Here is a 23376-nt window from a genome sequence, read left to right on the forward strand (position 1 = left end):
ACGCAATTGGTTTGAGCATAAAACAAGGCTTTAATCAATTTGTTTCAGAACATGGAGGTCTAGTTGTACTTCACTAGTTCCTTGTCTTACAAAATGTCCCTGGCAAGCTGGGCCCACGCCTGAGTATTTATACTCCTTGGGCAGCCCCACCAGCTGGCCTTCCAGCGTTATTTCATGAGTAGTTTCTTGATGGATGATGAGATTTATAACACTCTGCATTATGGTTGAGTTCACAAGTTTGCTAATGGAGTTGGCCATCACTTCCGTGCTGGAAGTCCTGGGCTCCAAGCTCTGTGAAAAGCCCTGTGCAAGGTTGGTGCCGGACTCTTCCATGCTCCTTGACATTTCGTTGTGCATACCCATCAGCATTCTTCTGTAGGCCGCCCCATCGAAATCCTCATCTGAGTCCTCTGCCACAGGACTCGTATGTGACCTCGCTCTCTGGGGAGCTGGCATCAGCACTACCCTTTCCCCCTGCCCTGGCTGCAGCCCACTCCTGCCAGTGACTCACCACGTGCAGATCCCGTGTCTAAGCTACCCTCTAAATTCCCACATTGCCAGTATCTGAGCTGGTGACTGCGAGAGTCAGATCAAGCGATGGTGTTTCTTCTTCATAATCACTCTCCTCTCCCTCGTTTTCTTGCACCACTGGCTGGGCAGGTTGGATTTTATTCTTTCAGTCCCGCTGCTGACCACGGGCTCATCGATGTCCCTCCCAAGAATGGCCAGCACCGTCTCCTTCATGGAGGTCACTTTATGCAGGCGCACCTGTCCCTCGCTGGTTAGGTCCTGCTGGCGCCGGTTGTGAGCCACCTTTTCCTGCAAGGGAAAGGGAAGTGTGTTAGTGACTGTGCAATGTGTTTGGGTGATATGCCTGTCATGGTTGAATAGCTGGAAGTATGTGTAAGCTATGAGTTGTGGATGTGAGGCTTGCAGCAGTGAAGAGTGTGTGAGGGTGAGGTGAAGCTATGATTGTGAGGAATGAGTCATGTTTGGTAGAGACTGTTGGTGGGTGAGTGATAGGAATGTGGTGCATTGAACAGTGTGTGAGGCTAGTGGTGCAGATAGTGGGATATGGCTTTTGAAGATGAATTTATTCATAAATATTAGTGCGCTATTTGTCATAGGAATATACCTGCTCATTTCATCTGCAATCAATATATGTGAACTACTAGCAGCATTACTGGATTGCAGCCGGAAATAGAAAGACTAACCATTTCTTCCCCCTATAGCCCTATGGTAGAACTGCACTACTGCCTTGGGTAAGGTCAGCTAACTCAACACAGGGCAGGTAAAAAACCTGCAGCCTTGCTGGTCAGTAAGCTGTAGTTCACACCAAAAAGTCCATTTACCTAATTAGCCATTGGTTAGTTAAGATAATGGAGATTATTTTCGTTCAACCCGGGCACTAGTCAGGTAGACTGCACTTTGGGTGCTCTCTAACTGGCATGACCTGAACCTGCCTGTATTTCTGGGGTCAGATCATTTACATAGGCTAGGCATTCACCAGCCCAGGTCTGCCACCGAGAAATGACTAGCACCTAGAAGCAGGGAAGGAAAGGCTCTGCTTCTGCAGGCCTAAGAGGCCTTCAGCAAAGGTAATGACTGCCGGTTCTGGATCCTTCTGACTGTTGTCAAAAATGTTGTCCGATTTTTTTTTTATAACTCTATCTTCTTGCTGCCTGCCCTTCTTAGATCCTACAATCGAAGCAGGACTGGGGACAGCTTCTAAAGTCGAGTTGTCCTGAGCACTGCTGGGAAAGAGCAACTGTCCAACATAGTGGGAGCAAAATGAGACTGTAAAACACTGTTGCCTCATTTGCATTGGATTACCATGCTTACGTTTGATGTAGGTGCAAGCACTTCATCTTGGGGAAATCCCGGATAATGCAAAAAGCACAAAGATCCAACATCACAGGACTGTCCTTTTTTCCTCCACTTTGCGAAAGGAACTGAGTGTTCGCCAGGCACAAACCAAAGGAATAGACCCCGCAATAACTTTAAATCCATTATCAGAACACCTTAGCAGCCGTACTGAGGTGAATTGTTTTATATATTTTTTATTCATTCATGGGATGTGGGCATCGCTGGCAAGGCCTGCATTTATTGCCCATCCCTAATTGCCCTTGAGTAGGTGGTGGTGAGCCGCCTTCTTGAACCGCTGCAGTCCATGTGGTGAAGGTACTCCCAGAGTGCTGTTAGGGAGGGAGTTCCAGAATTTTGACCCAGCGACGATGAAGAAACGGCGATATACTTCCAAGTCAGGATGGTGTGTGAATTGGAGGAGAACTTGGAGGTGGTGGTATTCCCATGCACCTGCTGCCTTTGTTCTTCTAGGTGGTAGAGGTCGCGGGTTTGGGAGGTGCTGTTGAAGAAGCCTTGGCGAGTTGCTGCAGTGCATCTTGTAGATGGTACACACTGCAGCCACGGTACGCCAGTGGTGGAGGGAGTGAATGTTTAAGGTGGTGGATGGGGTGCCAATCAAGCGGGCTGCTTTGTCTTGGATGGTGTCAAGCTTCTTGAGTGTTGATGGGGCTGCACTCATCCAAGCAAGTGGAGAGTATTCCATCACACTCCTGACTTGTGCCTTGTAGATGGTGGAAAGGCTTTGGGGACTCAGGAGGTGAGACACTCGCTGCAGAATACACAGCCTCTGACCTGCTCTTGTTGCCACAGTATTTATGTGGCTGGTCCAGTTAAGTTTCTGATCAATGGTGACCCCCAGGATGTTGATGGTGGGGTTCGGCGATGGTAATGCCCTTGAATGTCAAGGGACGGTGGTGCCACACTCGGTTAAATGCTGCCTTGATGTCAAGGGCAGTCACTCTCAACACATTAATAATGTAAACCTCATAATACAAAGAAGTACAATCCACATTTGTGACAAAGTATGGACAATATTATAGTTCAGATAAATTTTCTTAACCTTTGAATTTTATATAATATTGGTCTTTTTAAAAAAAACAAAAGCACTTTCAGATCTGAATTCAGATCATCAGTTATAGGCTGCAATATAAAATGATCATTACAGCTCTCCTCAGTATGGAGGAACAATAGGGGTCCTTTACTCCAGTTGGAGTAAATATTCTGTATATATGCGCATATATTGCAGAGGATGTGCATCTACATTTTAAAATGCACCGCACGCATACAGTAACCTTGGTAACAAACTGTCAGCTGGAATAATACACTTGGGGGAGGGGGAGTTTTGGAAAAGGTAACAATTTAAGGATTGTGAGATTTCATATCAAATTTTAAAACATTAGCTCTCAAAAGTCCCCCCTATTCAAGTACATTAGTTGTATAACAACAGCTGAAGGTACTTAACTCCATGTATATTGTGTAATGTGATCTGTTTGACTCCCTCCTACGTACTATAGATCTGCTTGGCTGATGCCTCAGTTCTGTTGTGCTGGAATAAGTGTGCACCATACATTTTATACGTGGAAATCAGTACTTTCAACTGACATTATAAAGTTATTGTCACTTTGCGAGCAACTTTTCCTGAAACACCTTATTTTTGGTTGCTGGTGCAACAGTTTAAGGTTTTTACTACCATCTTATTCAAAAATCTAGCATTCATTGCATCAGCAGACCTTTATTCCCTATACATCTAGAATATGTACCCTTTCCACCCGTTCCCTTTACCCGTCACCCAGTGCTCATTGATGTACAGTGGCTCCTGGTCCGGCAATGCCTCAATTTTAAAATTCTCATCCTTGTTTTCAAATCCCTCCATGGCCTCACCCCTCCCTCACTGTAACCTTCACCAGCCCCGCAACCCTCCAAAACTTCTGTGTTTTTCCAATTCTGGCCTCTTGTGCAGCTCCGATTTTCATCGCTCCACCATTGGTGGCCGTGCCTTCAGTTGTCTTAGCCCTATGCTTTGGAATTCCCTCAATTAACCTCTCTGCCTCTCTACCTCTCGTCCTTTAAGAAGCTACTTAAAACCTACCTCTTTGACCAAGTCCTAATAACTCCATAATTATGTGGCTTGGTGTAAAGTTTGTTTGATAATGCTCCTGTGAACACTTTGGGATGTTTTACTATGACGAAGGCACTGTACAAATGCAATTTTTTATTGTTGTTGTTCCATACACTATCCATGTGTTATGAAGGATAGCGATTACTCATTGCAGTAACCTCTTTAATAAAAACAGAAAAAGCTGGAAACACGCAGCAGGTCAGGCAGCATTGGAGGAAAGAAAAACAGTGTTCACGTTTCAGGTTGATGACTCCAGGAATTAATCCGGCCACTGCTGCGAACAACCCAGGAGAAAAATCACGGCGCTATTAAAAAAGTTGTGTATTTTTTTTTCATTTTCTTTGCACACTATTGTTTATTAGTTGTAAAAATATTGGAGATGGGGAAAAAGGCAGTTTGACTGGGTGGGGAGATGGGAGGTCATGCGATAAAAAAATTCTTGAAAACATCCAACCAGAGTTGGCAACCCTCACTTTGGTAAGCAAAGCTTCTGATTTAGGTTAAGTATCTCTCCCATATTGATTAACAGAGCTCTTATTACTGAACTGTGAATTCAGTCTCTATTTTGATCTATTATGGTATAATTGTCTCCAACAAATAATTTCAAGACTTCTGCAAACAGCTTTCCCAATGATTAACTTCCAAAAGATCTATTTTTAACTCCATTGATGTGTAAACCAACTATTTAGGAATCTCAATAGTTGCTTTTACCAGATCAAAGCAAATAATGTTTCAAGCAACTTTTGAGTTAACATAAAAGATCATTGTAGCTTGTTTCCTGAATAAATTAAACAATATTTCATCCATTAATCCTTCTAAAGAGAGTCCACGGTGCGATCTTGACCTTTGGGCAGCCAACTGACAGTGCGCCAGCTGGCTGTTCATACCGGCGGTGAAGAGGCAGCCTCAAATTGGAGGCCTGGCCTTATCTGAATTTGACATTTGTGGATGCCAATGCAGCTCGCCGGTCCTTGACTTCAGGAATCTCAGCTGATGCCACCAGATGCCCGCAGATAGGTCCTCGGAGGGGCGCAGAATAAGACACTGAGATGGGGCAAGCCTGAGCCCAAAGAATTTTTGTGGAGCCAGGATAACTCCTGATCCTTCCTACTCCACAAAAAGCCAATTAAAAAAAAATGTTTCTGTCCACAGGAACAGGAATAGGTCATTCAGCCCCTAAAGCCTGTTAAGCCATTCAATTAGATCATGGCTGATCTGTAACTTAACTCGATCTACCCGCCTTGGTTCCATATCCCTTAATACCCTTGCCTAACAAAAGTCTATCATTCTCAGTTTTCAAACTTCTCTTTGCCAATATGTTCCTTAAATTTGCAATCCGGATCCAAAATACGTCATCAGGCCCCTGATTTATATGGGAAAAAGGCCTACCGCTAGTTTCAGGCACGAGCTTTGGCCACCCAGTGGTAGGCCCTTGTGAAAGTCGTAGCAAGACGATCGTTTGGGTTAACAGGGCAGTAAAGCCTCCAACAACATTTTTAGGCCCTTACTGCCCCATCATTGCTGATTTTCCCAAGTGAAAATTGGCCCCTGCAGGTGTAGAAATTCCCATTAAAATAGTCAATACTGTAGTTCTTGCCATACATAACGAGGAATATTCACATCTGTCTAGTGAGCGACAAAAGCAGTTTGCATGTGCAAGACAAATGGATTTGTTAATTAATTGCCTCAATGCCTTCAATATTGAATAAACTAATTCTTTGTGTTACGGGAAGCCTCCAGCTAATTAAATCATGAAGTCATCTGCTATTTAGATCACAGATACTATTTGAATATTACAATCAAGGAGACAAACAATTCAGACACTGTCACAAAGTTGCAACATCACACAAGCTTATTGTCTGTCTCCTTCCATTCCAGTGAAATAATCAGCTCACACATTTTAATTTCTAGTATGGAGGAGAAAACCTCAAAGAACACATTTGTATCTCTCCAACCTACTTTGGAGATTTATTTTAATTCAGGAAGAATTATACACATATGTTTAATTGAATGATGACAAGTAAGGATTGATTCTCCTTTTCAGGGAGGAGTCACAGCAGAGCGGGACTTCCGCCTGCCCCTCTAACTCACCACAACACAACCTGGGTTGGGGGTTATTAAATATGCACAGCAGGATTCCCGCCACTGAGGGAGCCTTCCACTGCCTGGCCACAAATCCTTGATGGTGCTGCAGCAGCACCACCACACCAGAAGAGGGAGCTGAGCACTTAAAGGGGCAGAGGAGCCCCAAAGATCAAGGAAACAGCAGCTTTGCAGGCTTCAGCAAAGATTGAACCCTACACAGTTAAATGAGTAGGGACTATTTGGAGAGAAAGGAGGACTCTACTAGGCCCTCTCCCTCCATTCCCTGACCTAAGGGCCACCACCGCTGACTATCCCGGGCCAACTGCTCGCTTCTACATGGCCATCCCGGAAAAGCGGCACTAAATGGAGTGAACGGGAGAGAAATGGGCTGGGAACCCAAACCAACTGGGGCCTGGGCTGGAAGGATGACAGCAGCAGGGTGTGGTCTGGAAGGGAATGGTGAATCTGGTTGATGTTGCAGTGGGTCTGGGGTATCAGTGTTGCTCACCGCTCCTATGGCTGAGAACTGTTGGAAGTTCTTGGAACCTGTACAGATGAGAGAGAAACTGGGAACATGAGCCTTCATGGGGAGTTAGACCAAAAGCTGGAGCACGTGGGAGCACCTTGGGCCATGAGGTCTAGACAGACTGGATGCAGAAGGAATGTTTCCCTTGGCGGGTGAGAACAGAACTAGAGGACATAATTTAAGGATAAGGGCTAAACCATTTAGGACAGAGATGAGGGGGAATTTCTTCACTCAGAGAGTGGTGAACCTGTGGAACTCATTGCCACAGAGGGCAGTGTACGCCAGCTCATTAAATATATTTAAGAGGGAATTAGATATATTTCTACGGGCAAAAGGGGTTAAGGGTTACGGAGAGAAGGCGGGGACGGGATACTGAATTAAAGGATCAGCCATGATCTCATCGAATGGCGGAGCAGGCACGAAGGGCCGAATGGCCTACTCCTGCTCCTATCTTCATCTCCTATCTTCTATGTAACTGGGGAAGGAGAGCAGTGGGGGCCCAAAATTTGAATCTGGAGCAAGAATAGAGTGCAGTAGGGCCTGAGACCTGAAGCTAGAATAGTAAGGAAGTAGAGTGGAGCTTAAGGGCCAGAGGAAGAAAGGGGTGGTACAGATAGCTTTGTGGTGCTGGCCTTTGGCGTTTGGAGGTCAGGGGAGCATCGCCATCGTTTGAGTCAGGTGCACAGGCGGGGTGCTGCTGTGGGAGGGAAGCAGTGGAGCCATAGCTGGAACAATCATAGCAGGAGAGGGGGACAAAGTACCATCAATAGGGCCAAAACTGGGGTGCCATTTTTTTATTCCTATGATCTGATTGGTCTGTTGTGTCACCTGCCAATTAGTAACTTTACAAGTCCATTATAGTTTTACAATATTACAAACAGATAGATGCTCATCTAGTAGAAACTGTTTAGGGAAGATGTTTGGACATTGTCCATTTTGAACCTCACTGCATACTGTCACCCAGTAATTCAGATTACTGGTTGGCTACAAAGGCAAACTGTTTCTATTATTAGACCTGCATAATTTTAGAGTTTCTGACTAAATGAAATGAAACCAACACCCAACATGTCATTATCCAATCATATATAAATAAGGCCTTCCTTTGTGGAGTTTAGGACTCCTGTTCACAAAGCTTTTGCTGATTTGCTAAGATGTATTTTCTTCATTTTTTTCACAAGTGGTAGCTCTTGTTTGCCCCAAGCAATTTTTTTTCGCAATGGCATTTGCAGAGTAATTGTGGAGAAACACATTAGCAACAGCTTTATGAATACTGGCTTTAATTATGCAAGTAAACACTGGTTTCATAATACCATCAGTAATTGGTTAACATAACTGTAAAATAGCTGTAAAACCTACAGCCATTGCTATTTAATTGTCAGACAGGAAGCTATAGAGTGTCTTTGTCCCCATTCAAATTCACATGAGGGAAACGGATTTTTTTTTGTCCATATTGAAATTCACATGACATTGCTTTGTCCTGTAATAACTAGGCTGTCATCATGGATGTTGCTGCTCAAAATGCATTTCAGCATCAGTTTGTATCCTCTTACCCAAAGGATTGATGTTCTAATTGAGATTATAACCCCTGACAAGAAATGTGAACAACCAAGAGCCGGTAACATAATTTCATGGTGTAATTCACAGAATTTAAATCCATTTCAGCAAGACAATTAAGACCCCAACTACAACAAATGGTTTGAAGTTCACAGGAATTTTCTTTCTGACTATTTTGCACTGTTTCAGTGTCAAAGAAAAATAGCCTTAATGGACAGAAGTTTTTTTTGTCGAGCAATTGTTCATTGTCCTCTTTGTCTGATACCAAGACCTTTAATTTTCTGTTTCATTGCACAAATGTGTAAGTAGTTCATGAAAGTGGTAATTTCAACATTGTAATGAACTGGGGCGCAGCATAAGACTTTCATCCCATACCAGGTAGCATTTTGAACTTTAAGCCTAGCAGGGAGGTGACCTTTATCCCTATATGCTCAGTCATTTTTATCAAGCCTCTCCAAAGGGACTCATCATATGCAGGGCTGTGTGAAGAAGAAGAAGAGTATTGTCCTTATCACCTCCTTCCAGAAAGTGGCAGAGTAATAGGACTTTGTAAGTAAAAATGAAGCTCAGTCTGATGGCTGCTGATTAAAAATTGACTGTGCCACATCAAAGAAGAGTTGAAGGTGAAAATGATGATCACTTCCTTCTCCCTGGGACCTTGCACCATTTCTTTTATTCAACCTTGAAAGGTTCTTTCTGAATAAGATAATATCCCATGAGTCTATCCAGCTTGGCAGTATGAAAATGTAGATCAGTATATCTGTTCTTTATGGAAAATAATATGCCACTTTGTTAATGACATGGCACTTTAAAGCTTTCACTGTCTGTCCTAAATGCAATGAAATTAATTCTAGGCTCGCAGTGCAACTTGAAATTGAAGGCCACCTTAATTACTGACTTTTGTGTAGTCAGAGATTTAATAAGCTGGCAATCGGTCAATAAATCCATTAATTTCTCAAAATCAAAATATTAAGAGTGGAACTATTTATTTAGATTAAAAGCTCTACCAAAAGCTGGAATTCTATTTAACACTTCGGCACAGGATTGTAATTTATGATGGTTTTAATGACAAATGATGCAGAATTGAGCTGAGATACTTGTGCTGTCTTACCTTATCATTATTGCTTTGATTTGGTTGTGCTGTGGACAGACATAATCACAACTTTGCCCAAACTTGCCTGCATTTAGTTTCCAGCTTAACAGCACAGTCCCACATTTTCAGTTAGCTATGTGCTGAACAGTGTGTATTCATTTAATTACAACCTAGCATGTTGATTCCCGAGTACCAAAAGGCTCTGAACTCTAGGTGATGATTAACTGCACTGTCAGATAATTGCAAAAACGATTGCTTATGAAGTGCTACATTATCTTTTTGAACAGTATGATCATTAGCTCTTTAAGGAAAAATAAAATGGTGCAAGTACAGTTTGAGCTTTTTTTTCCTTCCAAATATATCAAGGCATATACAATTACTTAAAAGACACACCAACATTCTTAAGTTCAGTTATAATTTAAGTATGATTATCTTGAAATAAAAAAGATGATAAAATATATTCAACCAACTATTGTAAAATGCTTAATAAGACAGGATAGTATTATTCTACCTGGAACATTTAACAGTTACACATAATATTCATATCTTGCCAATATCTTATATCCTTTGATATATTTATAAGCTGTAAGATTTACTTTAAATTTTCTAATGCTCCTCATTAGCAATGCAGTAATAGAATCATTTATAATACAAATACAATTTTCTTTTCATAGAATAGCAAAATTGATTCTGACTACTAGTGTACTTAAAATATGCAATGCTGGGGGTATAAAATATGTATGAAATTATGCAAATCTAGTGGAAAAAGACTTCTGGCAACTTGTGTCCACCAGATTTCAGAAGGTTTGCCAAATAGAAATAAAAGGAGCATTCAGTAGAATGTTTGGACATCTGGTTACTTTTCCTGTTAATTTAAGGAAAATATTCTTTATGCATTCAGTTGGAAGAACTGGTACCAAGGTTGCTATTCCATTAGCATTTAAAGGAGCTGCACATTCTTTGCGAATTACTGCTCTGTTTATTGTAGCTCCCTTTTATAGTTCATTAACAGAATTCAGAAAAATATCTTGCTCTTCCTCATTTTACTTCACTTGTTTTAAGATTCAAGAGCTTGCCTTTAAAGCCTGATGCAAATTTGTACCAAACACCCACCCAAGAGTTGAATCAGGAGATGGTTGAGATGTGCCCACAGATAACATTCTCTCTTCTGGTTTTACATAATCTGGGAATGAGCAAACCACTTGGCAAACATCTGGTTCCATTTAGGAAAAATGAAGTCAGAATCATTATGAATCCATTACATCAAGAATTGTCGAAGCCACTGATGTATCCATACAGCTGTGGCTGCCAGTTTCCTGGTCTGAATTCACATATATTGCTTTAAAAATGTTTCTTTTTCAAATTTTAATTTGGTTCAATAATTTCTTACTGAAAATCTTATTAGATTGATGGCATATTGAATTGTATTCTATATCAGTGGCTTTAAAATCTCATAATGATTGTGTGAGATTTCTGATGAGGCTGTCCTGTAGGTAGAACAATAATCTCATAATAACCTCTAGAAAAATGTTTAATTAACAGTAGAGATTAAATATGCTTCTAAATAAAGTACAAGATATTCTGATATCACTTATGTCTTAGAATTCTATTCACTTAGAACTAGTAGAATTAATCCTACAGCTCCCCCAAATGTATCAGTCAATTGCTACCCAACTGAGCATTAAGATATCAGTTACTTCAGTTGTTATCATGTGCCTACAAATGTGAAGCTTTTAAATACATTGGAACAAATTCCAGCAAATTTTCAGTCAGCCAGTTTGACGAATTCAGGAGATGCCAAAAAAGCATATTTTGAAATGAGTCAGCATGCAGTGACATTATCCTAAGACATATTGGCCTAGAAATTCACTATAGCCCCGTTTGGGACGCCAGCCTCGCCAGGGCGCTAAAAGTAGTGCCCCGGAAGCATTCGCGGCCGCCTGCCAGAAATTCAGTTGGAGCGCCCCAGAGGGAAGCACGGTGCTACTGGAGGCGCCCCGCATCCCTCTTGGGGCGCTGCAACTGAATATCGTAGCGCAACGTGCCGCAGCGCCACACGCTGCGGCACGTCGCGCTGCGGTACTGCAGGCCTTCCTCCCCTACTTAAAGGGGAGGGGCCTTGTTCTGCACGATCTGGGGCCCAGCTGGGCCCCCGAGGATCGGGAGTGCCGGCAAAAGAGCCCGGCACCGAGGAGAAGTGCCGGGCTCTTGGAACGCAGCCGGCACTCTGCAGGGGGGGGGATCAGGAGGCCGGGGACTGCAGTGCGGCGAGGTGCTGGCAGGCGGCCAGCAACAAAAATGGCTGCCCCGCACCTCTCCTTTAATTTGCGCCTCTACCGCCGCAGGAAGACCCCCCTGAACTGGTCGCACATAGCGTCTGGCGGTAAATCAGGGCGCGCTTCCTAGTATCGCAGCCGGGGCATCAGCGGGGCGCTGCGCACACCGATGACGTCATCGGTAGCGGCGCAGCACTAACTGCTAGTGCCACCATTAGCGTCCCGCTGAATTTAGCGGGAGGCGTGGCCAGTAGCTTCCGACCCACTTAGCGCCCTCTTAAGGCGCTAATGGGTGGCGCAGCCCACTGAATTTCTAGGCCATTGAATTAAAATTTGTGTTTATAACAAATTTAACTAGTCTATTGGAAAAGAAATGGAATATGTGTCAGCCGTGGCTCAGTTGGTAGTCCCCTGAGTCAGAAGGTTGTGGGTTCAAGTCCCACTCCAGAGACTTGAGCACATAATATCTAGGCTGACACTCCCGTGCAGTACTGAGGTAGTGATGCACTGTCGGAGTTGTGTCTTTCGGATGAAACGTTAAACGTCTGCTCTATCAGGTGGACGTAAAAGATCCCATGGCACTATTTCAAAGCAGAGCAGGGGAGTAATCCCCGGTGTCCTGGCTAATATGCAACCCCACTGTAACGGATTGTCTGGCCATTATCACATTGCTGTTTGTGGGAACTTGCTGTGTGCAAATTGGCTACTTTATTTCCTACATTATAACAGGAACTACACTTCAAAAAGTACTTCATTGGCTGTAAAGCACTTTGGGACATCTGGTGGTCATGAAAGGTGCCACATAAATGCAAGTCTTTCTTTATGTGAAATGGGTCTCTATTGTGATAAAGACCTTCTTTGTGTAAATGTAACTGAATGTTTATATAATGCTGCATTTATTCTGCAACTGGCAGCCTAAGATCAGCAGTTGTAGTGTGGGTTCAAGCCAGGCAGTAGCCTTTTTACATTGTCTGGCTAGACCTGCAAATCTCCTGCCCAGGAGAGAGTTCTGTGCATGTGTGCTTGCACGCAGTAGCAGAATTCGTCTTCCAGGAATTACAATTTAAATGTTTAGAGAGTGCAGGTGGCACTCTGCAAACATTTTAATTAACTGCAGGTGGACTTAAAAATGTCCACGAGGTTGAAGGGGCCCTCTGTACACTTTAAAAATCTGTTTTGACAAAATACTGGATTTACACCCCATGTGGTATCAAATCCAAGGTGTGTGAGATTACCTCATCCAGGGAGTCTCACCGCTTCTCAGTTTAGGATCTCACTGTAGTTTTACACTGCAAATTTAATGTTGCTGCTTTTTAGTTCAAAAATGTGTTTGTTACCATCTATATTTCAGGAGGAGAGATTTTGGTAGATGTTGCTGTCCTCCCAATGATTTTTATCCATAGGTGTTTTCCCATTGGAAAAGGAAGGAAGAGTAGAGTATATTTCCACAATAAGTATATTCTATGGGGGCAATTTTGCCAGCCCTGGAGAGGCGGGTTTGGAGGCAGGTCTGCCGGGAAAATGGCAGAAACTGGGGGCGGGTACCCATCCTGCCCCCAACCCACCTCCATGCCATCTTCCTAGGAGGCGGGTACTCGACCCGCGCCAGGTCCCGTCTCCTCGAGGTGGGAAGGGGATTACAGCCACTTAACTGCCTGTTAACAGGTAGTTAACAGGCAGTTAAGAGGATTATCCCCACTTTTCCAACAGAGGTGCGGGCTTCCCGACGTCAGGAAACCCCGACAGAGTCACCGAGGCGAGCAGTGGGCCTGCGGGGGTCGAAAGGGTCCAAAAGTGCACTGTGGAGGTGAGTGATGGGTGCAAGTGTGGAGAGGTAAAAATGTGAGGTGAGTGAAAAGTCTTAGAAAAAGTTTCCTTACCTTTGTTTCTTCCTGCAGGCTTCAATCGTTGGGGATCCGGAGGCTCCGGCATCTCAATGGCAGAGATGACAGAGTGGCTGCTGCATTCTCCGATGCAACAGCCATCTGCTTTCTGCTCAGGAAATAGGTTTGGTGAGCCTTGAGTACAAGAACTCATCAAACAACAGAGAATGTCAGTGCTTGACAGCTTCTCAAAGCTATCAAACGATAATTCATCTGTCAAAAATTTTGGACTGATGAAACGTCATACACTGACATAATCTATCACCAGCTTTCCCTTAATTGGCCTGCTAAGCCCGCTGGGCGGGCTTAACAAGGTCAATCGAGGGAAAGTAGCGTGGGTTGGCGACAAGTCGATGGAGGCGGGACTAAAATCCAACAAGCAGCAGTCCCGCCTCCAACGCGCCCCCATTGGCAAAATCACCCCCATGTGTCTGGTTTCCTATTTACATTTATTGAATAGTTTTATGATTAATAATATTGGAAAGTATGGCTCTCGCATATCCAACATTTGAAATAAAAGTGTTATTGTTGTATTTCTGTTGAATAGAGATGAAATTTGTGCATTATCAGGCACTTTATTTTGCAAAAAATGTATCTTATCATGTTGTAGAAGAGTGCATTTCCTACCCTTCAGATATTTGCCTTACAGAGTTTCAGAGATTTCTCTTATCTCTAGACCAGCGCTTAAAACCTCAGGGATTGTAACTATGTCAGTTATTTCTTTGCTCAGAACTCATATCCATTAATTACTCCTCGCTGCCATGTAGCTGTTGATAATTCATATCAAGCAATATTGTTTCAAGTTAACTATCCTGTATCAAGAATTTTTTTCATCATGTGAGCATGTTTATCAATCAGATATAATTAAAGCATACACAAATACACATTATACTATGCATAGAATATTCCCTTTTTTTAAGACCACTCTCAGGAACTGTTGCCCTTACTACTTCAGGGCATCTGCTTTATGCATGCAAATCAGAATACAATCAATGAGAACTTTTTATTCTGCTTCATTACTACTCATAGTTTCTCAGTATTCTCTCATTTAAATGATATAATTGGGTTTGTTGCTTTGAAAAATTGCATATTTTATATTATAGGATAATTGAAAAGTGAATTCCGTACATTTTGGAAAGAGAATTAATATGTCAAGAATCATCTTTTTTATTTGAGGTAAATTAGGTTCCTGCAAAACAATAGTTCTTAAAGAGCTGTCTGTTAGTAATTTATCAAATTTTGGTAAGACATTGGTTGCAATACATTAATGGTTAGTCAGCACCTGAAAGAGAAAATAATGGCTGCACCCAAAATGTTACCTTGTCTTTCTCTTTCTAACCATAATTTTCTGTTTTTATTTTTAACAGGTGCTGTTCTTTGATTAGAGAAATGTCTATCCTATACTAAACTGGATGGCACTATTTATAGATGGGCTGGGTTTCTTTTGATAATTGTAGACACTTTTCTCACTGTTTTGAAAATTTATTTGTCACACATGATTGTATTGATGGATTTATGTCATGAATTGAATTATATTGATGCTTTTGAAACAAATGCCTTAGTCAGCTAAACAGTTTATAGGAATTAATATAATCTTAGTGGATAACTTCATAAAATAATAGTTTGGTAGCGCCCATAGTACTTTACCTTCCTACTAATTTGATAAGGAGGCAGTGAGTCCTAGGGCTAGATATTCGCCTCCTTTGCGCCTCCCGTTAGTGCCTCCAGGGCATTGCCGGCTTTGCGACCAGGCGCGACGAGAGTACCAACGCCCGCAAAATTCCCATCAAGGTTTGCGGCGGCAGTAACTCCTAGCACCACGATTTCCTGCGCCCAGAGATCGTGGCTCATCGTGCTGCGCATTGCCCCAGTAGCGCCCCGGACCCAAACTTCAGTTCCGCCCCCTGCAGCATCGCCGGGCGACAGCACCGACAGTTGCAGGAGGTGTTGTCAGGGAGGCCGGCCACTTGAGGAGCGCTATTTAAAGAGGATGATGGTTGTGTCAATGAAAAAACTTCCTGAATGCGATACTTCAATTTTTCAGCATTTTCCTCGGCTGTGATCGATAAGTCCTGCACTCTGCTAGAGTGCTGGGGCATGATCATTGCGGATCGCGGCTGCTGTCGGTTATGAGGGACCTCCTTTCCATGCAAAGCCTGCAGCAATGGCCCTTCCCTTTAAGGGAGGGAAGACGCCTCTGTTCCTGGCAAGCTGCCCTCGACATTGGGCAGCGCTGCACTGCTACCATCCCTCTTGCCGGCTTTAGTGCTCCAAGGGAAGTGGTGTATTGATTTCTTTGTGGGTTCAATGATGAGACATTTATGAAAGAGAATGAGTTTTAATCTAAAGTCTGTTCAACTCTTTATACAGCATTCAGGAGACACCATTATGCTAGTGATGCATCTAGAACGAAACTGAAACTAAACTCCACTGCCTTGCTTGTCTCGGTCACATGACCTCTGCTGGTCAGGCATAAGTAATCAATACCTGCAAACATGCTATTAAGGCATCATAATCGAACAGGCAAATACCATCTCTATTTGCTGATATCATTACAAGTGGTAGCGCTTGATTTAGCTCCACTTCCTTCCTGAAGCGCTAAACCGGAAGTTCGGGTCAGAGTCCCTCGCGTAGCGCCCAGCGATACTTTTGCGCTACTGTAAAAGTTATCACCCCAAATGGGGCGCTACATAATTTCTCTCCCCAAGTTTCTTCCTTGGCCACTAGAAAGGTTAGGATTATGGTCACACCCACACTGTCATACAGACAACGGGCACTAATGCCAAAAAGGCTCCTTAGTCGGCAGGACTAGTTGATTCAGAGACGTTTGATTCTTTTGCAACCATTGCTTTGCATCATAGCAATAGTTGAGTTACAGACATAATGGGCGTCATTTTGACTTTGGGCGATCGTCTAAAATGAGCAATATCAGATCAGCTGCTTGTTATGCCTCTCTCCCGATTTTCATTTCAAATCTGGGGAGGTGTATAATGGGCGGTTGATCGGATATCGCTTATTTTATACCGTTGCCTAAAGTCAAAATGACCTCTCGAGAGCTTCACACATTAGTGTGGAATATTCACTAAATACAGGTTTACCACTAAAGTACACGGCCTAATTTCAGTGTTTCAGGTGATGTACCATTAAGTTGATAATAATGGATCCTAATAAATGAATGGTTAAAGTAACCATTTTGCTTGCTACATGGTATCCTGACAAAGCTGCTTCTATTGTGCAAATAACCTCCTTCTTTGTAGCATTCACCTAAATCGTACTAATTAAGCTATATTGTTGATGAAGGTATTCCTTACTGAAACATATATGAAAATGACTCCATGATTCATAAGTTTGTGATCAGGAACATTAAATGTTAATGAACTGAAATAAAATATAGATTTATATATGTCAATATACTAATACTTTTATACATACTTATTAATATCCAATTCCACATGATAAATTCTAAAAATGTACTTTAAAGGGTTGACATTTTCTTCTTGTGATTGTTCTACCTTGGCTGGATTTTAAAGCCAGGATTTTTAAAGTCCTTTATGGTTCTGCAGGAATCTATTGCTGTGCTAGTAGCCTGTTCAAAATTACAACACAGCATTCAAATTGAATTTTAACACAAACTACACCATACTTTTTCCCAGGCACAATTTTAATAAGGTATGTGAAGATTTGATTTTGTCTGTTTTGAATTACAGCCTTAGGTAGGCCAAGTAGATGGAATACTTAATCTTTCGAGTATTGGATTTCCATTTGTCCCCAAACACCAGGTATTGTTCTGCATTTCTCATATGTAAGAAATTCTGTAAACATTTTACCAATGAATATTGGAAAAATAAAATATACCTTGCAAAGCAAATAATATTTCCTCAACCATACTCTCTCAAATTCTAACCTGAAAATTTTAATCTTGCCCTTTTTGAAATTATGCAAAAATGATGTGAACATTTTCAAAGGGTTGATACTGAAGAATGTTGGCGATTGATATTCCATCTGCCTTACAGGTAGGTGAAAAAGTGCATAATCCAACATTTGATATTTATTGTCGGTGTTCAGTTGAGATGACAGCGAATAGACAGACCAAAGCAATACCAGGGTTTGTGTTACAAAGTGTCCAGATCAGTTAAGTAATGCTTAATCCTATTAAAAATGTATTGGTTAGGGATTTGCTAACCTCTATGGATGAAATGATTTCAGAAACTGTCCTCAGCTCATTAGTTAATCAGTATTATCTCAATTAAGCTTCAGGTGCAAGTTTATTAGCATGGAATATTCTTTATGATACAGCAAACTGTTAAGCTCTGAAAAGATAAGTGTAAGATAATTTAACTTACCTATTTCTTTGAGTGAAGTAACTCACATTTCTAAACATAATAGAATTTGTACTTTAGAATGCAACCCTAATTCACGTCAAAGAATGTTAACCTTAAGTAACACAGCCAAGTGATCGATAAAACCACCTTGTAAATAAATGAAGAAACAGTTTAATTGCTTTCATTAACTTTTAATTTTGGCATGGCTGATGGCTAATTTTAGTAGGCAGTCATTGAGGGTTCTGTAATTTCTACAAGAAGTATAACTTGTACAACTATGAGAATCAACAGTTTAAAATAGAATGAAATTATGTGTTTTTATTTGGCAGAAATGTAATTGTATAATTCCAGGAAAACCACAAAATTAAATTCCCAATAGAAAACAAATATTCAGTCTGTAAACATTATAGGCAGAACTTTCAACTTCAACAACAACAACTTGTATTTATATAGCGCCTTTAACATAGTAAAATGTCCCAATGTGCTTCACAGGACTGTTATAAAATAAAATTTGACATTGAGTCACATAAGGAGAAATGAGGGCAGAGAAGTAGGTTTTATGGAGCGTCTTAAAGGAGAAAAGAGCGGTAGAGAGGCGGAGTGGTTTAAGGAGGGAATTCCAGAGCTTAGGGCCTTGGCAGCTGAAGGCACGGCCACCAATGGTTGAGTGATTAAAATCAGGGATGCTCAAGAGGCCAAAATTAGACTTTGGCAGTTCAACGTTGAAAACTCCGGCCAACATATTTTACATAAAATTTTATTTTGCCCAGAATCCACATTTTTTAATATAAAAATGTCAGAAAGTTTGGAGGTTAAAAATAATCCCAAAGCTGCTGATTATGTGGCGAATTTATTTTTGTTCTAAGACTCAACTTTTAATTCTCTATTAGTTTTCATACAGAGCCATTTTCTTTATGTGAAAAAGCTGTTAGTTCTAGAAAGTTTAAGTAAGGCAATCAAAATATTATTAAGATAATAACAAGGTGTGGATAGCAAGACTGAAATTGAATTTATATAGGGCTTTATAATGTCTCTCAAAAATGTCCCAAAGAGCTAGAATAAATTACTTTGAAGTGCAGTCAATATAGTTCTACAGGCAAACATGGCAGCCATTTTGCACACAACAAAGCCCCACAAGCAGCAATGAAATGAATAATCAATAAATGTGATTTGTTGGTGTTGACTGAGGCAGGACCATTGGTCAGAACACTGGGAGAACGCTGCTCTTCGAATAGTGCCATGGGCCTTTAATGTCTACCTGAACCACTGGAAGAGGCAGGTGGGACGTTTTATATGTGCTATGGCCCCTTTGCAATGCAGCACTTAGCATTGCACTGATACTAAAGAAAAGCATGGTTTAATCACCAGTGGCTAATTTCCTAGTACTTTGATCAAAGTATTTAACTACCTTGCAGCTTTAAATATCTATTTTATTTTAGTTGTCACCATCAGCTATGCAGAAGAGCTATTGCAGTTGTCACTCTGACCACCCCAAGGATTCATTCTAATTTGCTGTGTTCAAAAATGCCTAGATCTTATCCCTTTCTGACAAAGATCACACAGCTGACATGAGATCCCGTCTCTGCTGCTATGCTGCTCATATTAGGCCCTTGCTTCTGGCAATCATGCCAATCATTTCAAACCACACAGCTAGTTCTTAGAATTCACCTGGCATATCATGTATTGAAAGTGTACTAAAACTTGATCTCTTCAACAGCTTGATTTAAAACTATGTGTCATCCAGATTTTCTGATTTGCAAGCCAGAAATGTCTGACAATATATGGCTCTAAATCTTTGATTTATGCACTTTGAGTTTTCCCTCCTGTAATGCTAGTATTCATCTTGACATAGAGTCTGCAGATTTACAATGAACTTCCACTGGGGCGCAAAATGGAAAGCTTCTCTGCCAGTTTATCATACATTGTGCCAGAGTATTGTACACAAACTAAACAAAAGGAACATCAATGAATTGCATATGCAAAGGAATAAGAGACAAATTATGCACAAAAATAGATATAATGATATGGTATAATGAGCCATCCTGGATGCAAAATTGCAAAGGTGCTTCAGAGAAGGCAAACCCATGAAAAAAGAGAATTGTAAAGTGTCTTTTATATCTCAGTAGGTTGATCATCGCACTGAAGAGGGGGGTGAAGATTTTAAATCAAAAACAAACTTTAGAGGACAAGATTTCCCATCCAATATGAGCGACATTGGAAAATAGCTGCTAAAATTATTATCTATTCTCTTGAGGAAGAATACTATAGTGGTTTACTGGTATTACAGAAGCAGTTATTCACCATAAAAGGGGCATGATGGACTCCGAGCCTCATCCCAGAAAAGGAAAGCAGTTAGGAGTAACCGGGAGAACGGAATTTGGAAGTGAATAAGCAATTTTAAATTTACTTAATTAAAAATTATATATATTCCAAGACATCTGTAGCTGTGCTCCTATTTTTAAATATGCAATATAAAATCTAGCCTGATATGAGCTAGGAGGCACATAGGATCTAGGTCTGTCAAAAATCTTTACAAGTGAATATATTGGTAAGTTATACATGACTCCTTCAACCTTAAGGGTCAGAATGTGTCCTCGGCATAATGGGTACTGGTGAATGTGACGTGGTGAATCAGCTAAGATTTCCTTCCTCCAATCTAATCTTCATATGCCACTTTCTCCTGATGAAATGGCTAAGATCAAGAATGCACTATGTGGGGAGCTGCACATATAAACCAGTGAGCTATCAATCTATGACATTATTGCTGAAGCTTCTCTTCTTCTTTCTTCTTCTTAGGCAGTCCCTCGGAACCGAGGATGACTTGCTTCCACATTAAAAATGAGCTCGCAGGTGACTGATTAGTCCAATGCGGGACATTATTGCTGAAGCATAATTACAATGAATTATTTCATTTTTTTCTTTGCCAATTTTCTAGCCTCCTGCTCCACTGAAGGCACTAACTTATGGTTACCCTCTTGCACCTCAGACAAGTGGCCATTCCTCAGGTGTGAGCCTTGACTAGTATTAGAATGCTCAGTTACACATTCCCTTTACAAATGTGTGTCAAAAAAACTTTTGTCTTAATTTTTAAGCTTTTACTATAATTTTTCTTCATGTGTGTTCATCTCCTATTCTGTCTCCTCATTTTCATCAGGATTTCTCTGCCTGTTGAATGATCCTCTGCTCTTTTACAGCAGCTGTTAAGCCCGTTGAAGCTATTGTTTAATTAGCTCCATTGAACCATCGATTGGTTCTGAATGATTAAGGCTAAAAATCCTTGTACAGGCCTATTAACAATATGACCCTTAATTAAATTTATCCTTGTCAAATCTAATAGTCTAAGTTACTGCCCCTGAAATTTTTACAGAGCAAATCTGATCAAATGTATACTGTAAACTGGATTGAGCTCAAAGCTTGGAGACAGAGCTGGGAGAAGGCAAACGGAGTGAATCGCAAGCAGAGTGGAGGAATTTGGTGAGCGCAGGAGTTCGGTGGAGAGGAGGAAGGTGGGTGAGACGTCTGACTGAAAAGAAGGATTGGAGCCACAGAACCCAAGGTCTCTAAGTTAATAGACATGAGAGCGGACCCGCGGGAGAGCGAGAGGAGCGGCCGCAGATAAAGGTAGGCCCAAGAACCCAGAGCCCGGAGGGAGCGTGAATGTCAGGGAATGAGCATCAGGGAACGAGGTAAGTGACGTCAGCACAAGGGAAGGAGCTGATTGGTGAGTAGCTGGTGATTGGTTTTTTTTAAGTCTTAAGTTTATTTCTGTTAAGTTACTTAATAGTCTATTAATTAGAGGCATGGCAGGGAAACTCGGTCCTGTGGAATGCACATCTTGTGCCATGTGGGAACTCCATGACGCTTCCCGTGTCCTGGACAACCACATGTGCAGGAGGTGACGTCAGCTGGAGGAGCTTAAGCTCTTGTGAGGCTGAGAGCTACGTGGATAGCACGTTTCAGAAGGTGGTCACCTCACACCGTAAGAGTGTGCAGGCAGAGAGGGAATGGGTGACTGTCAGACAGACAAGGAGGACCAGGCAGGAGTTCCCATGAGTACATCTCACTCTCTAACCAGTATTCAGGACTGAACACTGGTGAGGGCGATGGTTCCCCTGGCAAATACAGCCAGAGCCAAGTCCATGGTACCACAGGTGGCTCAGTTGTACGGGGGGGAGGAGGAAGACCGGGAAAACAATAGTGATAGGGAATTCAATAGTTAGGGGAACAGACAGGCGTTTCTGCGGCCACAGATGTGATTCCAGGATGGTATGTTGCCTCCTTGGTGCCAAGGTAAAGGATGTCACTGAGTGGCTGCTGAATATTTTGAGGGGGGAGGGTGAACAGCCAGAGGTTGTGGTCCATATCGGTACCAATGATATAGGTAGAACAAGAGATGAGGTCCTGCAGGCAGATTTTAGGGAACTAGAAAAGAGATTAAAAAGCAGGACTTCAAATGTAGTAATCTCCGGAATACTCCTGTTGCCATTGCCGCTTCTGGGGGAGGTAAGACCCGTACAGGCTGGGCGGGCTGCACCTCCAAAGAGCTGGGACCAATTTCCTCGTAGGGGGTTTGCTACTGCTGTTGGGGAGGGTTTAAACTAATTTGGCAAGGGGATGGGCACCAGGATGTAGTATTAGAAAGGAGAAACAAGGTGCACAAAGGATTGAGAAAGACAGACAGCACTAGAGTAAGAAATAGTACGGTATTAGGTGGGGTCAGACTAAGAGAGAATTCAAGAAGGTTTAAGATAGGTTTACAGTGCATGTGTGTGAATGCACGATGTGTGGTAAATAAGGTTGGTGAGCTGCAGGCGCAAATAGACACGTGCAAATATGATGTCGTGGCGATAACGGAGACCTGGCTCAAAAAAGGGCAGGATCAGGTACTAAATATTCCTGGATATAAGGTGTACAGGAAAGATAGGAAAGGAAAGAAAAGAGGTGGGGTGGCTGTATTGATTACTAGTGGGAAGGATATAGAGGAGCAAATTTGCAGGAAAATTACAGAGAGATACAAGAACTATAGAGTAGTGATAATGGGGGACTTCAACTATCCTAATATAGACTGGGATAGTAATAGTGTAAAGGGCAGAGAGGGGGAAGAATTTCTGAAGTGTGTTCAGGAGAACTTTCTTGATCAGTATGTTTCCGGCCCAATGAGGAAGGAGGCATTGCTGGATCTGGTGCTGGGGAATGAGGTGGGTCAAGTGGAGCAAGTGTCAGTAGGGGAACATTTAGGGAACAGTGATCATAATTTCATAAGGTTTAGATTAGCTATGGAAAAGGACAGGGAACAATCTAGAGTAAAAATACTTAATTGGAGGAGGGACAATTTCAGTGGGTTGAGAACGGAGCTGGCCCAGGTAAATTGGAATCAAAAGATTGGCAGGCAAAACTGTAATGGAACAATGGGCTGCCGTTAAAGAAGAGATGGTTCGGGTACAGTCGAGTTACATTCCCACGAGGGGGAAAGGTAGGGCAACCAAAGCCAGAGCCTACTGGATGTCGAAAGAGATAGAGAGTAAGATGAAGCAGATATCAAGTTGAGAATACAAGTGAGAATCAGGCTGAATATAAAATGTTCAGAGGGGAAGTGAAAAAGGAAATAAGAGGGACAAAAAGAGAATATGAAAATAGACTGGCAACTAACAT

This window comes from Somniosus microcephalus, chromosome 7, assembly GCF_052327205.1.
Source record: "Somniosus microcephalus isolate GS21.2 chromosome 7, FLI_Smic_1.0, whole genome shotgun sequence".
NCBI lineage: Eukaryota > Metazoa > Chordata > Chondrichthyes > Squaliformes > Somniosidae > Somniosus > Somniosus microcephalus.